The 22,359-nt window shown below is 41.4% G+C and overlaps 1 long non-coding RNA gene across 2 annotated transcripts; it reads left to right on the top strand.

Annotated features, from left to right (window-relative positions):
• The first annotated feature begins 62 nt into the window (after positions 1-62).
• LOC307224764 lies at positions 63-14,914 on the top strand. 2 transcript variants are annotated; one of them, XR_013842739.1, is made up of 4 exons: positions 63-437; positions 2,432-2,504; positions 9,698-9,739; positions 10,588-10,632. It is a non-coding gene; the product is annotated as an uncharacterized lncRNA (long non-coding RNA). The 2 variants fall into 2 exon arrangements; XR_013842738.1 differs by lacking the exons at positions 2,432-2,504; positions 10,588-10,632 and adding an exon at positions 14,855-14,914 and having other exon boundaries at positions 362-441.
• The last annotated feature ends 7,445 nt before the right edge of the window (positions 14,915-22,359 follow it).

The raw sequence follows: 22,359 nt of genomic DNA, 5'->3' as shown, positions 1-22,359 counted from the left end.
ACACCTTGTTAACACCAGTGGAGTGCCACCAGAGATCACATTGACCCAAACCATCAAGGGAAACAGATAAGCTTGTGAATTCAGTCTAAAATAAATGCAGTTCTTTTCTTTTCTTTTTCTTTTTGAAGATGAAATGAATTGCTGTTATAAAACTAGAGAGGGCAGAATTATAAAAATCAAGACCTTGGCACATGGAGGAATATAATGATGTTGTGATGTTTCCTGTTGCATTGCTGTGTGAATGCATCCTAAGTGAGCATTCTCTGGGGCCCTGGTTCTGCAGTAGGACTCACGCTTCACATATATAAGGTCTCAGGTCCAATCCTGGACACCCCCAGTTCCAGGAGCTCTGGCAGGAAAACTGGCAGAGACTCCTGGCTGAGACTTCAGAGATTCAGTGCCAGAGTAAGTGGTGATCCTGGCCTAGCTAGATCCAGGTAAGTGTATGCAGTTTCATATGTTGGGTGGTGGTAGTGAATGCTCTCTGTTTTCCCATCAGCTTCACGAGTTGGCATCATTATCAAATTTATCATAATTATATTTGTGGTGTAGCTTAAATGCAATTTGATTGATTGGATTATCACAGTTTGTTTTAAGCTACCTGCAATTAACATAAAATAGGTGGGATATAAATGTTTAACTGCATATATAAGCTACATGTGGATATTAAGTTTTTGGCCAAAAGGCTTTATTCTCTGGATGAGCAATAATTATCTGGCACATTGCTGGAACGCAACAGTTTTTAAACACACACACACACACACACACACACACACACTTACTTTAGAACTATTTCCAGAGCTGCATAATTAGTTATAAAATTAAACACAGCTTTAATTAAGGAGGTTTACCAGGGGCTTTCATAATTGCTGTACTAACACTTTTCTATCGTACTGCACTCACTGAAGCAATTCCACGAGGAATAACTTGCACTGGACAAGCTAGCTCAATAATAACAACAACAATTTGAATTTGCATGTATGGTCTTTCATGGTGCTATGCAAATCCTTACTGAGGAAAATTGCTCACTGATGCAATTTATCCAGGAATGGGTTTATTAATAAAATAATCCCTGAAACCTTTTTTTTTTTTTTTTTTTTTTTTTTTAGATAAGAGGATTTTTATGAGCGGCTTTGCAAAGTGCCCGGGGGGTGGGGGGTGGGCGGGATAACATTTGTCCAATTCCCAGCAACATGACTAGCTTGTTTGGTTTCTTTGTATTTAGTTAGAGATGTGCAGCCTTCTCCAAAAACCTGCATTAAGGGTCAGGATGTACTTCAGTGGTAGGCACTGGCGGAGGAAGAGGAGTGTGGAGTGTCTCAGCAATGCAGTTGGGGGAAAACTTAGTTATTTTTCTCAGCTATTTAGATATTCTTCTGGTGTTTTGCTTCATTTGAGAATGTTGCTGTGAAGTGGCTCCACACTTTAGCTTTGTATGATGTATAAAGATAATGCAACCGTTTCCTGAGAAATGTCACAAAATTTCAACAGTATTTGCATTTTAACTACTCCCACTGCCCGTGAATAATCTCCTACAGGTCACACTGTAGGTTCACTCATATGCATGGGCATAGCCAGGATTTTTTTTGTGGGGGAGAGGGGCAGGTTTTTGTTAGGGGGGAAGAACCTCAGATTTGTATTGAGTTATATTGCTTTTTATTGATGCCTCCCCTTCGCTATGCCCATGCTCATATGAAGTGGCTACAACAGTCACTAGTTTAAAGGCAGGAATTTGTAGCAATAAGTTGGAGTGTGGTCGATTTCCCTCTTCTGTCAAAGGGAAAGGAGAAGAATCACACTTCATATACTGCTGAAGATGGCCTTCTTTAAAGCAGCAACACAGTCCCTCACATTCTCTCAGGAAATGCTTTGCTTAGCTCTGGCACCTCTAAGGCGAATACCATGGATTCATTATTAAACCACTCTGGGGATTGTAGCTCTGAGAGGGGAATAGGGGTCTTCTAGCAATTCTCAGTACCCTTAACAAACTACAGCCCAGAATTCTCTGTGGGAAGTCATTACTGTTTAAAGCCCTTTAAATATATGGTGTAGATGTGGCCCCATTCCGGAGGGGTCCTAAGTCATGATGTACAGTACTGAATATGTTTCCTTAAGGGTGTTTTTTTTGGGGGGGGGGACATTTGAGGTGGCCCCTAATAAGTCATATGAATAGCCACTCTTGAAAAATAATGCAACTGAATTTGCCAAGAAGGTTGCTGTGGGACCAGCCGTCAATGGCCAAGCAGCAGCTCTCCATATGTTTAATTTATGATGCTTGAAGAGAAAAGTCCTTGAACTCCTCTGCCCTTCCTATCACTGATGGTGTTTCCCTTTCTGCTTTCACTTTTCAGTAGAAAACTATTTCTCACACATGTAAATAATTGGCCATTTCAGCATTGTTATTATTTCTCCCCCCTCCCTTTTTTTCTAGTCTTTCAGATCTCCTTGACATCCAGCCATTTTGGGATAACAAGGGAACCACAAGAAAGGGAACACCCAGGCAGGTCTCCGTCAGCTGTTGAGGAGTCATTTCAGTTTCTGCTGCAGCTTTGCAGAACTGAAAGTTTGACCAAACTGCTGTTAAGCTGCTGGCTGCTGGAACAATGTGGGAGTTTTGATCCATATATATATTGACTTTATGGGTAGTTACTTTACACTGGTATTATCTTTCTTTCCCCCCAAGCTGACAGTGTGTGTATCTGAATGACTGGTACTTCTGGGAATTCTTTGAAAGGAACGTTATTATTCCTCATTTTATGGCGCTATAGGGAAAGGCCTCAGCTCATTGGCAGAGCACCTCTGCTTTGCACGGAGAAGATATCTGGTTCAATAGCCAGGTAGGGATGGGAGTGTCTTCTGTGTGGAAACAAGCAGAAGTATTGTCCGTCAGTGTAGTGTACTGAGGTAGATAGAAAAATAGTCCAACTCAGCAAAAGCTTCTGTGTTTATAGATTCATATAGATTATAGTCCACAGATTCATAGAATCATAGAGTTCAAAGGGAACCTGAGGATCATCTAGTCCAACCCAAATATGCAGCTGTCCCATGCAGGGATCAAACCTGCAACCTTGGCATTATGAGCACTGTGCTCTAACCAACTGAGCTAGGTAAAGGTATCCCCGACCGTTAGGTCCAGCTGCGGATAACTCTGAGGTTGCGCGCTCATCTCACTCTATAGGCCGAGGGAGCCAGTGTTTGTCCGCAGACAGCTTCTGGATCATGTGGCCAGCATGACTAAGCCACTTCTGGCGAACCAGAGCAGCGCATAGAAACACTGTTTACCTTCCCGCTGGAGTGGTACCTATTTATCTACTTGCACTTTGATGTGCTTTCAAACTGCTAGGTGGGCTGGAGCTGGGACTGAGTAACGGGAGCTCACACTGTCGCGGGGATTCGAACTGCCGACCTTCCGATCGGCAAGCCCTAGGCTCAGTGGTTTAGACCACAGCGCCACCTGCATCCCTAACCAACTAAGCTACACACGCCTGAATTTGTTTCCTTCATCCTCTTCTGAATTTGGCAAGGAGAAAGAATCAGAATTTAATGTATTACTGTGATGGCCTGGGATTCCGATTCAGAGGCTGAACCAGAGGAATCCCAGCCTGCACAGGAGTCCCCGCCTCCAGGGCCGGCTGAACTGGGGAGGAACCAGAGGAATCCCAGCCTGCACAGGAGTCCCCGCCTCCAGGGCCGGCTGAGGAGCCTGCACCTGTGTCAGTTCCTCAAGAGCAGGCACCAGGTGAAACCCTTCCCGGGTGCTTCCCGGTGCTTGAGGATTCAGTGGCTACAGGTGAGCCTCCTCCAGTAACCCTTCGGCCTCTCCTGAACTACAGAGGCTTAGGGCAGAGAGGCGAAGGGAACTGGTTGCTCCCAGGAGGAGTGCTCGCCTTAAGGCCAGAGGAGGCGGGGCTCCTGGGGGCCGGGACCGCCCCTGGCCTTAGAAGAAGATAAAGGTCAGTCAGCCCGGTCCCAGGTTGCGGGAGCAACGTCGTTGTTGGCTTCAGATCTTCCAGTGTTCCTGTTCCCTGCCCGGCCTCCTGCTCCTGACCTTCCAGCGTTCCTGTTCCCTGCCCGGCCTCCTGCTTCTGACCTCCCAGCGTTCCTGTTCCCGCCCGGCTCCCAGTTTCGGACCTCGCCTCTCATCTTGTGAACTCTGACTACGATCACGGTACCTTCCCCCCGGGACCAGCACAGTTACCCATTTTAATTCATATATATTTTGCAACCAAACAAAGGCTGAGATTTTTTTTTTTTGGGGGGGGGGGTTACTCACACAAAAATGTTGTCTGTCTAATTGCATGCCTTCCTCAGGTTTAACATTAATGAAGTCTGATGCTGTATACTATTTTATGGTGGATATGAGTAGCCACATGACCACATGTAGATCTTGGCCAGCTGCAAGTTAACCAAACAGGCACAGGTTTCTTGTCACCATCTAATATTTAGTGTCTGTGTTAAGTCTGGTTGTAGTATTATTGTACAACCAGACTTAACATGGACACTGGCACCAGAGCCTGCAATAAACCCAGATGCCAACTTTGCTGCCACATACACCCGGACAACACCATTACTGGCCCCAACAACATCACACATACCATCTCGGGACTATTTAATTGCTCATCGTCTAACATTGTGTATGCCATCAAATGCCAACAGTGTCCTTCAGCTCTCTATATTGGACAAACAGGCCAAACCTTACGCCAAAGAATAAACGGACATAAATCTGACATCAGGAATCACAAGACAGAGAAACCAGTAGGAGAACACTTCAATCTCCCAGGACATTCTATACAAGATCTCAAAGTAGCTGTTCTATTACAAAGGAATTTCAGAAATAGACTGGAAAGAGAAGCTGCTGAATTGCAACTTATTACCAAACTTAAAACCATGGAGAGACCTGGTCTGAACAAAGACATTGGATTCTTATCTCATTATACATGACAAAGCCATTTTTCACCTTCTCACCCCTTGCTTTTTCCTGTAAGACCTATTGCAGTCGTTAAGAGTCGTCAACAGGCTCATCACAGCTATCTGCCAATCACCCAATCCCACCACCCTTCTGAGTAATACCCCTCCCCACCTTCTCACTATATAGAAGGGTCTGGTGACTTCTGTTTCAGTGTATCTGAAGAAGTGTGCATGCACACGAAAGCTCATACCAAGAACTAACTTAGTTGGTCTTTAAGGTGCTACTGGAAGGAATTTTTTTATTTTGTTATAAATAAATGGTTTTATCAAGAAATTGTGGACACTGCCTTACCCTTTCCATTGGTGCTTAGTAGGTCTCTTTAGGAAAATCTGAGGCATTCTATCCAGTTCACACTGTCAATTCACTGTTCATTCTGGAATTGAAACCAAGAATGAATTCATTGTGAGGCTCACCTAGAGGCAATGCAGAACTTAAATCAGATGCTATGTGGTTGTCTGCTTGGGAAAACCCAGCATTTGTAGAAATATCTTCCTAGACCAATGTGCCTTTCCAAGGTTCTACCCAGTCCCTAAAACACTGAGGCCTTTTCCCTTGAATCTGTATGTATCCTCAAAATATATACAGTGAGGATGTTTTGACATAAGAAACAGGCCTCTTTCAGTACATGTGGATTTGTTATTTTATTTTTACTATGCATTGTGAGATGATGGCAACATGAGATCAGGAGGACACGGCTTCCAACATGCTACCACCTCAGCCTCCATGGATCCTGATATGCCTTAGCTCATACCCCCTGCTATGCCTTAGCTCATGACAGTAACTACCACTTACCGTATTTTTCGCTCTATAGGATGCACCCGACCATAGGACGCATCTTGTTTTAGAGGGGGAGAACAAGAAAAAAAAATTCTTGCATGAAATGGCAGATTGCTCTGTAACCTAATGAACCTAATGAACATGATATGACATCTGTACGGGAGGATAGTACAACATCCTGCTTGGAACCAGGTTTAACCATGCTTCAGTTTAACATATGTTTGCCTGTGTGGAAAGACCCTAGAGCCACAGCTAGAGACAGATGCATAACACAGAAAACTGAATAATGTCTGAATAGACACCTGTAAAAGCCTGAGGTGAGCCCACAGCTGCCTGTGAACATCTTATCCCAGCCAAAGGAGGCTGACAGCCAAGGGACCCTTCTTTAAAACAAGATATATTTCTCTCTCCTGCAGACAATTATTTTATTACTTATGTAGCCACTATCTGCATCCTCCTGTCATATTTCATGCTTAAATCTTCTGCAGATAGGTGCTGCTTGTTTTGAACACTTGCTGATGTGAAAATAATTGATAATCAGGGTTATTCTATCTTTTTGGTGAAGGGAATTCTAGGAAATGTAGGAATTCTAAATTCTAATTCTAATTCCTTTAGCATTCCTGCACAAATTTTGTGCAGAAATACCAAGATCTGTGCAGATGGGGTGGTGTATCAGAGGAGGTTGTGCTTGGGAGATGAGATGCTAGCATAGGAATGGCACAGGAAGGAAAATGGTAACAGGAAAACATTTATGGATATCTGATCAGAAATTATGCAATATATTACAGTGGATAAGTGAAGGAATGCTAATGCTTATGTATGAATGGTGGTAAGTAAATGCCAGCCATTGTCAGAGCATGTGTGTTGAAGATTTGCAAGATATACTTTGAAAAATCAATGAAATACCAGTGAATGCTAGCAATAATGAGAGCCAACTTTTACATGTACAGAAAACGTGGCAATGTATACATAGCTTTGGACGCTGACAAAATTCATCATGGTATTGTCAGCAGGTGGATCTTGAGATTCACCAGATTTTGAACTTCCGCTGTAACACATTTCAACTGCAGTAATAGTTATGACATTGGGCCATCTGCTCCTGGAAAGTTTATTCTGTAGACATGTAATTTGCTAGTTTGGAAGATTAGGAAGTCAAAAGTAGAGGCATCTGTATTTTCTTGCTAAATCATCCATGCCCCAATGTAAACATTATGGAAACACACTCCCATTGACAATGTCTACCCTTCCTCTTTATATTAGAAATAAATGAAAGACGGGACCTTTCTAAGGCTCCAAGAAGCTCAAGGGTGGAATCTTCATTTGCTGCCTTCTTTCTTCTCTTCTCTGTTGAAATGTACCATTTGTCAATGTCATTATGGCACCCTCCATGTTTAAAACCTGGGGAAATGACCCCATCACACTCTTCCCTGCCAAAAGGGGCCTGAGTTTGCCTTGCTAGACTGCAGACTCAGGCTCCAATGTCTGCTTCCAACAACACCAAGATTACAATGAGCTTAAGAGACTTCTTGGAGCCTTTCAAATTATTGTGCTGCAGTGGCCATAGAATAGACCCACGGGAGCCCTTCATTTTAAAATTCCTATACCAAATGTGGCCGTTTCTCTGCATCTGACTGCATCTCTCCAGTTACTTCTAAATCCTCTTAGCCAGAGATAGTTCTATCTTGGGACTCATAACACTATTCCTGAAGATTCATTTTCATTTGTTTTGCCCTGGAAATCCACTGTCCTCCCTTGCCCATTTTTGCCAGTGGAAATTATTTCCTTTATAGTTTGCAGGTAACTTTCTTATTGGTTCCCAGGCTCTGTAGTTTGAATCTCAAATGTTTCCATTTCCCTTCTCTGGGAAGCTAAAGAGTTCAATTTGACAGAATATATAGGCCTGCTATTCTCATTATTCTTGTTTCCCCTGTATTTAAATTTCTCCAATGCTGTCGGCTACAGCACGCTAATAATCCTTCTGTGATTTTTCAGCATAACATTTTAGTACTGGCCTTTGTTAGATAAATGAATGTATTGGGTTACTCTTGAGAGTTAAGTAAAAGGGGATGGTTTATCATCATAAAGTTTCAGCAAACAGAAAAGCACGTAGTTCCATTGCACTATATTGTTTAAACAGGGTCAGTCTTTCAGCTGATATAAACAATAGTCTTGAAATAAAAGTGTCAGAAGAGAATGCACGGATCTTTATAGGACTGCATTCCATAGTCCTGAGAAGCAAAATATTAATCAACTGGTAAAATTCAGCTTCATGCCTTTTGTTGAAAAATGAATAAAGATGGCATGTTTTTCTTCTCTTTCCATCTAGGGGGTGGGGTCTTTCCAAAATGCTATTGTGTGACCCGGATGTTAATGCAATACCTTCAAGGTACCTTTCCACACTCTGTTGAAGAACCGCTGCAACCTGCCTAGTTAGCTGAGATTGATGAGCACTGCAGCCCAAAACAGCTGGAGCACACCTGGTTGGGGAATGTTGGCCTAGACTCAGAATGGGGTGGTGTAGGAGGCTGGTGAATATGATATGCAGGTATTTTTGAAAACCGGCCACCCAAATTTTATGACAATTTTCCAGAGAGGCAAATAAGGTTGCAAGTATGAAATCTTCAAGTATGGCAATTTCTCACAATCAGTGAGACTGGGCAGAAGTAACCGTTTAGCTTTTCGCTGTTCCTGAAGTGCAAAGTGACCTGCAGTCATTTATATATTTACGTTTCTATTTTTTCAGTTGTATTTTCTCTTCATATCATCTCCTTAGTTTCTTTATTTATTTTTGGAAAAGGAAAATTTGTTCAATTAAATGTGTGATTTACTAATAATAATAATAATAATAATAATAATAATAATAAAAACAGCCTGATAAGCTAGGTGTTTTGAAAATTATATATATTAAGCTGGTATTAATAGTAGAAATGCAGGTTATGTATCAGGGAAGAGATAAACTACACCACAACTTAATCCCTATTGCTAGCCCTTCAAAGGTGGTTACTTAAATGGAATGCTGTAAATGTTTCCTCAAATTAATTAAAATACCAGTGGAATAATACTGGGTTTTTTTTTACGATGGTGGAGTTTCCCTAAGAGCAAATAAGACTGGTTCAGATTAAGCAGAAACACACACACACAAGTATACACGCAGAGAGAGAAATAGTTTGGTTTAGCTCAGTCTGAGCCCCTTGAAGTCAATTCAGTTTCCTTCATGCTCCTATTCAGGAATGCAATGGAGTCTGATTCCTTACCCCAATGAGCCTCCAAGTTACCTCACCTACCTACAATCTTATTTGCCCCCATTTCTCCAACTTCCCATGAGCCTCCAACTCCCCACCTGTCCAATCTCCTGCTTGGGTGCTATTCCAGCAGAGAAATGGAACTGAATTACTCCCTGGCTCTGAATAAAATCTCTGACAGAAAGGGATTATGGGGGTCATAATGCTTACCTTATATTTGAGGTGAGTTGTGTGAGTTTTATCAGGAAGAAATCCCAAGTCTCATTGAATTTCAAATATACTGATACATTTAGGGAAGCAGCAGGGTTAGTCTTTCCCTACGGAGTCAGGATTCCCATTCAATATACTAAAATATAGCATTCCTATAAATAGATTATTTCATCACTTGCCAATGCTGTGTATCTCTTAATATTCACTGGAATTGTCAACTGTGTCTTTCTTTGGGAGGTCTTGGGGGTCTTCACATGCAAATATTATTTCTGTTTGTCTAAATAATTTTTAACCTCCTCAGCCAAAAACAAGCAAGGCTCCAGAGCAATTTACAAATATCAGTAAAAAGACGTTTCTTAGTCTCAGGCTTAAACTTGAAAAGACTCCATAGAAAAAGGAAAAGAAATTGGGACACTGGCTGTTTATAACAATAATTATAATATAATAATATGATAATAACCACTATATCTCTGAAACCTCTGTGCCTTACATAGATCAGTTTTTTTGGTCTGATGAAGATTCTCTTGGTCATACAGCTTTGGTAAGAGGACAAACTGCTAACATTTTATTCAAGCGTTAAATGCTCAATCTGTTTTGCATAATTATTGTAATTAGCAGTACAATCCTATACTTGCCCTCTTGGAATCAAGTCCCTTTCCCCCACCCGGTAAGTGAGTATAGGATTGTGGGCTGAGTTCCAAAAACTTTACAGTCATGTGTGTACTTCCAGTTTTGCAGCTATTTATGATCAAATGCTAAATATCCCATTTGCAAGCATCTATTTATGCTTCTCTTCTTTAACATCCAACGGTACATGGAGGTTTGGACAGTGAACCTAATTATATGAAATTTTACCTAATGAATCGCTTATAAGTGCTCCTATTTTTCACATTTCATGGCTGACAAATGAAAATTAAAATCTGTAAAAAGTGCATAATGAAATGTTAAACCCATAAATACTCAACGCACACACAGCTACTATAATCTGAAAAAATGTTTTCAATAGCACAATTTCCCTGGGCATGACACTAATTGCTTGCTGTTGTGGCTGTTTGGTTTTATTCAAAGGAGTAAAATGATGAAAATGAAACTTTCAGTCAGTATTTGCAAAAATATGTGTGCACTCTCACTTTTGCCAATTCCAGAAATTCTCTAAAAAGAGTGAAGCAAACAGATCTCACTTTGTTTAGTGTTCCATTCATTTTTCAGACAAATGCTAACCACTATTCCACTGAACAATGAAATCTTTGCATTCAAAAATGTAGTTGTGACTTCCATTTAACAACAAGAACAAGAACATTATTGCAAGACCAGAACAACAATATAAAATACAGCTTAAAATGAAATAAAATCACAACTAATGTGGGTCCTAAAATATATATAACTCAGGTGACAAAGGACAAGGTAAAGACAAAAGCTGAATAATGAAGGTGCCAAGTATGAGGGAATTCTGCACCTTGTAGAGAATTATGCCTTCTCATGGCTCCTGAGGATGGTGGAACTAACAAGAACCCGCCCCTCTGCTGATCTTATCATCTGAGGTCTGTAAGAAATAAGGTAGTCTTTCAAATGTTTGGAGTTTAAGTGATTTGGGTTTTTAAACACCTAGTGTGAACATCTCAAATGTTTTCAAATAGGTAAAGGTAAAAGGTAAAGAACCCCTATGGGGTTGCGGCGCTCATCTTGCTTTCAGGCCAAGGGAGCCGGCATTTGTCCACAGATAGCTTTCCAGGCCATGTGGCCTGTATGACTAAACTGCTTCTGGCGCAATGGGACACCAAGAAGAAAACCAGAGTGCACAGAAATGCTGTTTACCTTCCAGCTGTTTACCTTATCTACTTGCACTGGCATGCTTTCGAACAGCAAGGTTGTCAGAAGCTGGGACAGAACAACCGGAGCTCACCCCATCACGGGAGTTCAAACTGCTGACCTTCTGATCGGCAAGCCCAAGAGGCTCAGTAGTTTAAACCGCAGTGCCACCCATATCCCAATAGTGGGTATATGAGTTCAAAGGGAACCTCAGCTACTAATCTGGCTGCTGCATTTTTGGCCAGTTGAAGTTTATGACATGTCTTCAAGGGCAGCTCTAGTGTATGGCAATAATCTGATCTGGAAGGTATCAGAGCATAGAGTAACAGGACCAAGACATCTCTGTCCCAAAGTGGCCATAGCTAGAAAAACAAACAGCTGGAAATAAGCACTCCTAGCCACTGAGGCCACTCCAGTAGCACCCCCAAGCGATGGACTTGCTCCTTCCAGGGGAACACAATCCCATCCAGGACAGGCTGTCTCCACATCGCCTGGACTCAAAAGCTTGGTTGTTATGTTTCCTTGTGTCCTTGCATTTAGCATTTATCTTTTGGTCATATAAAATGACCTATGATTAAGTCCCATTGAACTCAGTGAATTTTACTTCTACACATGAATAGGACTGCACTGTCCCATCCCTAGAGAAGGGACTGCACATCTGGAACCATGTAAATCTCTCACTTTGTTACTGATGGCCAATTCAAACATGCATTTACATCTCCAGTGAGTTCCAACTCTTCTCAAAATAATGTTAAAGCTCTGGTGCTTGTTCTGAGTCATTGGGCAAATGGTCATTGAAAACTGCAATAATCAAGCTAAATCTGCAACTGACTAGTAGCAGCTTATATACCTAGCATCATTGTGGATGTCACTGTGTGTTGTGAATTGTCACTAGATGTGATGTTCTAGGTGCTGATCATCAAGAAATCTGCTACCAAATGAAACATCCTTATTCAGCTGCATATGTTGAGACCTGTGGGTGCCTGTTATGGTCATTGTTAAATGCTATTTTATTAATCATAAGCGATCTCATCTCAGCAGCGTACACAAGACTAGGTCAGATAACTTTGCATTAGCCTGTTTTATATTATTTCACCTCCTTCTGTGGTTATAGACCTGTTTTATTCTGAACTATTCAAGTCATAACCACACAGAGTTTTCGTTAAAGGCCAAAACTGGACATCAAATCAGGTAAATTGGAAAATGTTTCAAGAAAAACCACTAAAATCAATGTATTTATCACCATCTAGGTTGGTACACTACATTTTGCCCTTTTTCAAAATGCCAAGGCCTTAAATGTAATTGCTGTGAAGATGAATATTATACATGACAGTATTTACTAGCAATATTTTTTAATCTTGGTTACAAAGAAAATGAATAGAAAATCCTAGCGCAAATAATAAATTGCCTACTGTATATAAGCCAGAATTATGGACAAAACAGGAAGATACCTCTTGAAATAATGCTATGCTTCTAATTGCCTTTTCTTTTTTCAGATTTTATTTTGAATTTTACAGAGAACACACAATTCTTCTAATAAATGAAACATGTCAGCAGACTTCACTGCTAGGCAAAATGACTTAATTCTAGTGTCTACTTTGTTCTGTCCCATTGCTCTTGTGCATGTGTTTTTTGTTCTAAAAGTACACTATAAAAATCCTGATCCAAAAACACATTTCTAAATCCACTTTTCAATGAGGACTGTTGAAAATTAGCTTCAGAATTGCACCCTTTGATTATGGCTTTATTAATGTGGCCACTGAGTGCTTAAAGTGTATCAAAGAACAATGCTTCTTATATTGTTGGCTTATTTCTATTTCTAAGAGGAGTGATGCTTCTTCTAATGGAACATGTGTAGCCAAATACGGCATGCATTTGTGCTGGTTGATCTTTTTGCGAGGCATTTTCCTGCACAGAAAGGTAAATAAATTGAGCACTGGAAATGGAAATGGCTTTCTTCCTGGCTTTTAGCTTATTTAGGACATGGTCATCTTGAGAACGTTACTGGTAGTTGCTTAATTTGTACACAGCATAATATATTCAGGGAGATGGCTTTTCTATTCTTAAATATTCTGGTCACAGCTGCCTTGTAGTTGTCTTCCTTATATAAATTTCAGCCAGCCTCACTTGAAAATACATATTTGAGAACTGAATGACCCGTTTGATTGCCTAACACATCTTCCTGCCGTAATTTAAGTCTGCACTTGACCATCATCATTTTTGAAAATAGACCTTTTCTAATCATTAGATTTCAAGCATAGGTGTGTGTGTGATGATCATAAAGTATGATTATGGCAATTTCCATGCTGGACCTCATTACTCTGCAAAAAAATCAATAGCCAGTGCCATTTGAATTTGCTGCCTTCAGGTGTAAACTGTACCTCTTTAATGAGATGGAGCTTTCTCTTTGAGACCTAAAGCTCACAACAAGACAACAATGGGTTGGATACAGACTTAGTCCCGCTTATAGTAAATCTATTGAAATCAATGGGATTTTACAAATTGGAAACTCATGCTGAGAAAAAGTGGAATGCCTAAGGCCATCACACTAGATGGTGAATAAGCTGCACACAGAATGCTAAAACTAAACTTCCTCACTTGGGATCAATCAGGATAGGAGTTTTAGCCCAAAATTTCTGGATGGCACCAGTTTGAGGAAGGCTACATTAAACCATATTCTCTGTGTTATGAGGACAAAAGCTAAACCACACATTGCATACTTTCTTCTTGCTCCTCCCCCCATGTGGCTATAGGAAAGAAATGGAAATTTCTGCTTCCATTTTAGACAGTTTTACATTACCTCTCGGCCCTTAACTGTGGTTTATCATAACCACAGTTGGGTGAAACCATCTTCTTAATATATGGTTTGAAGTAGACATATTTCCACTAACCATACCTAAAAAATTAATTGTAGCTTGTCTGGGTCCAGATGACACAGCAAGCTGTGGTTAATCTAAAATGTAATGAAAACTTTTGAACTCCTTCCATGACTTAGCTGCTAGAATACAGCATTACATCCAAACTGGACTTTTGTCTAAGGGTGGCAGTTTCTATATATATATTCTGTTTGGCAAGGATTTTACAGCAGCAACAACAAAAGGGGCTGCAGCAGCCCTTCTCGGTCCTTGAAAGCTGAATTCTGATTGAAGGATTGTATGAAATCTCCTTTCATACTTGTGACTGTAAAATGTGTATCCTGCATCCATGGTGGATCTCTGCTAATAGCAGTACAGGGAAAGCAATCTTGTCTAATTTGGAAGCACTGGTGGAAGAAGGTTTTGAATTCTTCTCCAAAACCCCAGATTCAGCCAAGATTCCTGTATTCACATTGCTCATAGAAGCGCAGAGAAAGCATTTTGTGTTTTAACGGAGAGAAGGATGGTTGGGTGCAAGACAACAGAGGCATTCATGGTGGCTTCCAGTACCTCTTTTTCTGGAAAAATAGCACTGGTTGGGTGTGGTTCCTGCACATCTATGCCCCCATTTAATCATGTCTCTTGCCCACGAAACAGCTGTCCTCTGAGGAACATTGTCCTGGTGCATCTGTTTCCCCATTTAAATCATTGTGTGTTTGTGTGTGTGCATGCATGTATAAAGGAGGGTTGTGTGCATTTGTGTGTGTGTGTGCTTGGATGTGCATATACCTGGCTCTGTCTAGCATGTGGCTCCTGAACCTCCTACCAACCCCCATTTTGCCATCAGTGTCAAAAAGGTGGGAAACTCCTACTTTAGGGAAGGAGTCAGAACTACCCCTGCCTCACATGAGCTGGGGTCGAGAACATGTGTGTGTACAGTTTCCTAGTTGTATGTTACTCTTGATTGACATGATATTGTTTTAACTTTTAAGGGGATCCATCGCTGAGGGCCTTCTGGTGGTTCCCTCATTGCGAGAAGTGAGGTTACAGGGAACCAGACAGAGGGCCTTCTCGGTAGTGGCGCCCACCCTGTGGAACGCCCTCTCTTCAGATGTGAAGGAAATAAGCAGCTATCCTACCTTTAAAAGACATCTGAAGGCTGCCCTGTTTAGGTAAGTTTTTAATATTTAATGCTGTATTGTTTTTAACACTCAGTTGGGAGCCGCCCCGAGTGGCTGGGGAGACTCAGCCGGATGGGTGGGGTATAAATAATAAATTATATTATTATTATTATTATTATTATTATTATTATTATTATTATTATTACATTTTAAATAAAGGTAAAGGTAAAGGTACCCCTGCCCGTACGGGCCAGTCTTGACAGACTCTGGGGTTGTGCGCCCATCTCACTTAAGAGGCCAGGGGCCAGCGCTGTCCGGAGACACTTCCGGGTCACGTGGCCAGCGTGACATCGCTGCTCTGGCCAGAGCCAGAGCCAGAGCCAGAGCCAGAGCCGCACACGGAAACGCCGTTTACCTTCCCGCTGGTAAGCGGTCCCTATTATCTACTTGCACCCGGAGGTGCTTTCAAACTGCTAGGTTGGCAGGCGCTGGGACCGAGCAGCGGGAGCACACCCCGCCGCAGGGATTCGAACCGCCGACCTTTCGATCGGCAAGCCCTAGGTGCTGAGGCTTTAACCCACAGCGCCACCTGCGTCCCAGGTTTTAAATACTTTAAATACTTTAAATACATTTAAATACATTCTAGTAAATCAGTAAATTACATAATACCGGTCTTGAAAGACCTACATTGGCTCCCAGTACATTTCTGAGCACAATTCAAAGTGTTGGTGCTGACCTTTAAAGCCTTAAACAGCCTTATCCAGTATACCTGAAGGAGCATCTCCACCCCCATCATTCTGCCCAGACACTGAGGTCCAGTGCTGAGGGCCTTCTGGTGGTTCCCTCACTGCAAGAAGCCAAGTTACAGGGAACCAGGCAGAGGACCTTCTCGGTAGTCGCACCCACCCTGTGGAATGCCCTCCCACCAGATGTCAAAGAGAAAAACAACTACCAGACTTTTAGAAGACATCTGAAGGCAGCCCTGTTTAGGGAAACTTTTAATGTTGAATAGACTATTGTATTTTAATATTCTGTTAGAAGCCGCCCAGAGTGGCTGGGGAAACCTACACAGATGGGCGGGGTATAAATAAATTATTATTATTATTATTATTATTATTATTATTATTATTATTATTTGTTCATTCCTCAAGGTTATCCCCCTTCTGTGATATATTGTGGAATATCCTTCTTCCTTTTCTGATTCTCTATGGAGTAATTCTACACATGCATTCTTTTGATTCTAGAAGTAAGAAGTTGTGGTCATAAAATATATTACATATATAACAAACTATTTACTTAAGGGCCAATTGTTTGTTTACTGACTGTGAACTTGTATGTGAAACTGTTAATCCTGGGATGCTCTAGTAAATAAAACAGATCTGAAAATAAACAGATTTTAATGAATAAATCTATAACGTTCGAGGAATTACTGTGGATTCAAAGCTTTTTACGAGGCACTGGAAACAAAAAATAATGGAGTGTTTATCCACAGTTAACCCAACAAATAAGGTTTACAAACATCTGATATGTGTGGAGTAGATTCTTGGTTACTTAAAAATTATAGGACTTTGGGGGAAGCTATGGATGTTTGCTAAAATAAAAAAGCATTAATGTGTGTGTTTTTGTTCGTTTCTGGAGAACTGACTAAAACTGAAAAATGCTACTTTTCTTTTTTTTTTCTTCTTTTTTTTAAATAATTTTTATTAACTGGCCAATCACATCAAATTAAATCACATCATATAAATTCCGAATTACAAAGCCAAATTTTTAAATTTTGTTGGGGGAACCCATACTTCAAGATCCAAAGGGGAATTCAGATCATCTTCTTATTACTGCGTTAATGTCCAAATCAGTCCCAATCAGTCCAAACAAAGTTCATAATTCTATCCAGTCTTATCTTGGTGTTGCCACATCATATCTTGTTCGTATAATTTCTCTTTTTCCTTTACGATCTCTTCTGTTAGTCTCCTTAAGCCGATAGCAAGTGTAATAATCCTGTGTGGATTTCCCGTTCCTCCACTAAGTCCAGATGGTTTCCATATATCTCCTTCGTAGATAACATCACTTTATCCATCGTAAATTTTGGCATTTGTCGCTCTTAAGTCCCACCGAGGAGTTGATTCACGATATGTAAACAACTCTATTTCTCTCTTTCTCCTCCCAGACCCAAGAGCTCCTACAATGCCTCACAAAATGGCGAACGGCATTTTTTCCTGACTGCGTCACTCCAAAACTCTTAGCTTTCCAGCTTCATCTTGAAACACTGCTTTGGATCGAAAGTTTATCTCCACACAGCCTTAAATCCACAGCTTAAGTCCTTAATTTCTGACTCATTAGGGGAGGGGGATTCTTGTTAAATCACATAAAAAGGTAGAGGCAGGTTTTCCCCCCCCCCCTCAGTCATTACCGTATCTTGACGTTCTTCTCGTATTTTATTGTTGTCTTGTTATCAGAGATCTCTTCAGTCAGCAGTATTTACTCCCCTTTTTCCTTGATGTATGTGCAATTAATCATGTCCAAATTATTTCTTTTAAAGATCATTGCAACCAGCGGCACGAATCGGGGACGGCGTCGAGGAGTGCCGAAAATCCCACAGGAGGGCTTTGTGCCTAGTGCCCCCACCCCCACAAATTCGGGGGTGGTATAGGGTACAGCAGGCAAGGGCCGTCCCCCCCATAATCCTGGGGGGGTTAAGGAGGCTAATTACCCCCATCATAGCCTCCAAATTACCTCGTGTGGGTCGGAGAGATGTTATTGTCAGCCATCTTCCGATGCGCCACCTAGTGGCCCCCCCCTGAAAAATGCTACTTTTCTTGGAAATATATTTTACTGGAAAAAGAAGATGATGGAGTTGCCAGTTTCAACAGCCCATGAAACAATTGAAGCAGTTATCTTGGTTTTTTTTTTTGAAAAGTTTGAGAATAGAGTTCAACAAAATAACTCTCACTTGGAAGATCAATGAGGAAAGGAGGGGGGAGGACCAGGTGGCTGGGGGTGAGAAGCAGGTGTCAAATTATCTCTAGATTTGAACTGTCCATGAATAATTCAAAAGCATCTTCTTTTGGCAGATGCCCAAACCACCAACTCTCTACTCTCTGCAGATTGTGTGTATAGCCCAGACTAGGAAAAATATGTTGTGATATTCATGCGCTGTTGCTTTGTATTCGTGTCAAAATAGATTATCTTGTGCCGCATAAGAGTTGGTGAGACAATGTTAGTTGCAAACAAGAGTGTTGTGAGTTTGGGATGGGTTAGGCTGTACATCTGAATCTCTTCCAATTCCTGTATCCAGCAAGGATTCAATTGTTTTTGGGGGGCAGGGGGCGGGAAGGCGTGAAGGACTCCCTGGTCCAGAATGGGGTAACTGTGCCCCTGAAGGACCAAGTGCGCAGCCTGGGAGTCATTTTGGACTCACAGCTGTCCATGGAGGTGCAGGTCAATTCTGTGTCCAGGGTAGCTGTCTACCAGCTCCATCTTGTACCCAGCCTGAGACCCTACCTGCCTGTGGACTGTCTCACAAGAATGGTGAATGCTCTAGTTATCTCTCACTTGGACTGCTGCAATGCACTCTACATGGGGCTACCTTTGAAAGTGACCAAGAAACTACAATTAATCCAGAATGCAGCAGCTAGACTGGTGACTGGGAGCTGCCGCCAAGACCACATACCACTAGTCTTGAAAGACCTACATTGGCTCCTAGTACATTTCCGGGCACAATTCAAAGTGTTTTTTTGGTTTTTTTTAAATAATTTTTTTATTAATTTCCAATTTTTAACAAACACAAAAACAACATAAAAACAAACACAAAAAATCATAATTTCTTTACCTTATTTCCATAAACCTCTTTTCCCGGACTTCCCCATGCCTTCCCCTTTTTGCATCCTTCATTTTAACAATTGTTCAGCAACCCTTCTTAGCCAATTAAATATAAATTCATTCTCCTTTTCAATTTCACCCTAAACTGAATACAATTTACCGATGCAATTCTACGTCTTCCTCTCCCTCAGCATTTTAGCACTCCTCAATTTTATAGTAGCTCTTAAGATATATTTTAAACTTCTTCCAATCTTCTTCCACAGTCTCTTTCTCTTGGTCGCAGATTCTGCCGGTCATTTCTGCCAGTCCCATAAAGTCGATCACTTTCGCCTGCCATTCCTCCAGCGTGGGTAACTCTTGTGTCTTCCAATACTTTGCTAGGAGAATCCTTGCTGCCGTAGTAGCGTACAAAAAGAAATTCTTATCCTTCTTCGGCACCAGCTGGCCGACCATACCCAAGAGAAATGCCTCTGGTTTCTTATGAAAGGTGCATTTAAGTACTTTCTTAATCTCATTATAAATCATTTCCCAGAAGGCCTTAATCTTTGGGCAGGTCCACCAAAGGTGGAAGAAGGTACCTTCAGTCTCTTTACATTTCCAACATTTGTTATTGGGCAAATGATAAATCTTCGCAAGCTTGACTGGGGTCATGTACCACCTGTAAATCATTTTCATAATGTTTTCTCGTAGGGCATTACATGCCGTGAATTTAATACCTGTGGTCCATAACTGCTCCCAGTCAGCAAACATAATGTCATGGCCTATGTCCTGTGCCCATCTAATCATAGCTGGCTTCACTGTCTCATCTATTGTATTCCACTTCAACAGCAAGTTATACATTCTTGATAAATTCTTAGTATTGGGTTCTAACAGTTCTGTTTCTAATTTCGATTTCTCCACCTGGAAACCAATTTTCCTGTCTTGTTTGTAGGCCTCCATTATTTGAAAATAATGGAGCCAATCCCGTACCTTGGACTTTATTTTCTCATAACTTTGTAGTTTAAATTCACCACCTTCTTGTTCTAAAATTTCAGAATATTTCGGCCAATTAGTTCTCATATTGAGTTTCTTTACCTCCTTGGCCTCCATTGGTGAAAGCCACCTGGGAGTTTTATTTTCCAGTAAATCTTTGTACCGAATCCAAACATTGTATAGTGCTTTCCTAACAATGTGATTTTTAAAACCCTTGTACACTTTAACCTTGTCATACCAAATATATGCATGCCAACCGAAGTTATTATCAAATCCTTCCAAGTCTAGAATGTCTGCATTTTCAAGAAGTAGCCAGTCTTTTAACCAGCAGAAAGCTGCCGATTCATAGTACAGTCTTAAGTCCGGCAGGGCAAACCCCCCTCTTTCTTTAGAATCAGTAAGTATCTTAAACTTAATTCTGGGCTTTTTGCCCTGCCAGACAAATTTAGATATATCTTTCTGCCACTTCTTGAAACAGTCCAATTTATCAACAATTTGTAATGTCTGAAACAAAAATAACATTCTAGGCAATACATTCATTTTAATTACTGCAATTCGACCTAACAAGGAAAGCTTCAGGTTCGACCATATTTCTAAGTCTTTCTTTATCTCTGTCCAGCACTTATCATAATTATCCTTAAATAAGTTTACATTCTTAGATGTCATGTTAATCCCCAGTTATTTTACACTCTTTGCCACCGCTAACCCAGTTTCCTCTTGGAATCTCTCTCTTTCAACATTTGTTAAGTTTTTTCCCAGTACCTTAGTTTTTTGTTTGTTCAACTTAAATCCTGCGACCTGACCAAATACTTGAATTAATTCTAGAACTCTTTTGGTACTAGTATCTGGCTCTTGCAAGGTCAATACTAAGTCATCTGCAAAGGCCTTCAATTTGTAATGTCTGGCTCCGACCTGAATCCCTTTTACCAGCTGGTCCCCCCAATCATATTTAACAAAACCTCCAGGACCGATATAAAAAGTAATGGGTATATTGGGCACCCCTGCCGTGTCCCTTTTTCAATAGGTAGTTCATCAGTGACCACATTATTTACAATTAACTTTGCCTGACCTTTAAAGCCCTAAACGGCCTTGGCCCAGTATCCCCGAAGGAGCGTCTCCACCCCCATTGTTCAGCCCAAACACTGAGGGCCTTCTGGCAGTTCCCTCATTATGAGAAGTGAGGTCGCAGGGAACCAGGCAGAGGGCCTTCTTGATAGTGGCACCCACCCTGTGGAACTCCCTCCCATCAGATGTCAAGGAAATAAACAACTATCTGACTTTTAGAAGACATCTGAAGGCAGCCCTGTTTAGGGAAGATTTTAATGTTTGATGTTTTAGTGCATTTTTAACATTCTGTTGGGAGCCTCCAAGAGTGGCTAGGGAAACCCAGCCAGATGGGCGGGGTATGTATGTATGTATGTATGTATAAATAAATAAATAAAATAATAAAATAATAAATAAATAAAATGTTGGAATAGCCAGGTCAGCTTATCAATGAGCTAATGGCCCCCTAAGTACTGATCATTAGGGTAACAAAGGAAGTAGCTTTGTGCCAGAGGGCAAATGGGTGGGTCCCCCACCCTCACTTGGCTGTTGGTGAAAAGGACAAGGGCCAGAGGTTTGAGAGAGAGAGCTAGAGTAGGAACAAGCAGAAGCCTGAAAGGGAGATGCATGCTTGATTTCCAGGGCTATGGCAGAAGAAAGACCCTCTTGGGGTGCCAATGGTGTGAGCCCCTCCAGCATAGACTCAAGTTGTATATATGCCTAAATCAGAAAGACAACACAGTCTCTGTTGTGCCTCATTCCAAGGAACCTGAACCATCGGTAAGTGCCTGGAACCTCACACTGTGTGATGACTGGGGTGGCATGAAACCCAGCTCACAACTATATTAAGCAGAGCAAGATGCCAAGAGCCCAGCTCCTGATATAGCAGGAAAAAGATGGAGAAATGGGGCATAGCTCATTGGGAGAGTATCTGCTGTGCATGCAGAGCTGCTAGGTTCAAACCCCTAGTACCTCCAGGTGCGGCTGAAAATTCTGGAGTGCTGTTGACAGTCAGTGTAGACAAGACTGAGCTAGCAGGACAGTGTATGAGATAGCTTTCTGTTCCTATTTTGCTTGATACGCTTCCCTGTATAGCTTTGGACTTCTGGAAGCATCTATTTGGTCACTTTTAGAAATAGATAATCGACTAATTGCACCCTTGGCTTGGCCCAATAAGATTCTTTTTTACTTTCTTAATTTTAACATGCACCTGTGGACTACAATAAGCAGAAGAAAGGTGTTCCGTAACCCTGGGAGACTTCTTAACCCCCTGAAATTGATTACACTGATAGAGATCCTTTCAGGTGTCAGGGCAATGAAGAGCAAAGGCCAGTTATATTACTAATCTGATTCGTGGAGCCTGGTTCAAGGTAAAAAAGAAAAGGAAAAGGACTCCTGGACAGTTAAGTCCAGTCAAAGGCAGGTGTTTGTCCACAGACAGCTTTCTGGGTCATGTGGCCATCATGACTAAATCACTACTGGCACATGCAGGACCGTGACGATTGCAAGAGTGCACGGAAACACCGTTTACCTTCCTGCCACAG

Source organism: Podarcis cretensis (assembly GCF_951804945.1).
Source record: "Podarcis cretensis genome assembly, chromosome: 10".
NCBI lineage: Eukaryota > Metazoa > Chordata > Lepidosauria > Squamata > Lacertidae > Podarcis > Podarcis cretensis.
This window is presented reverse-complemented; position numbering and strand designations above follow the sequence as displayed.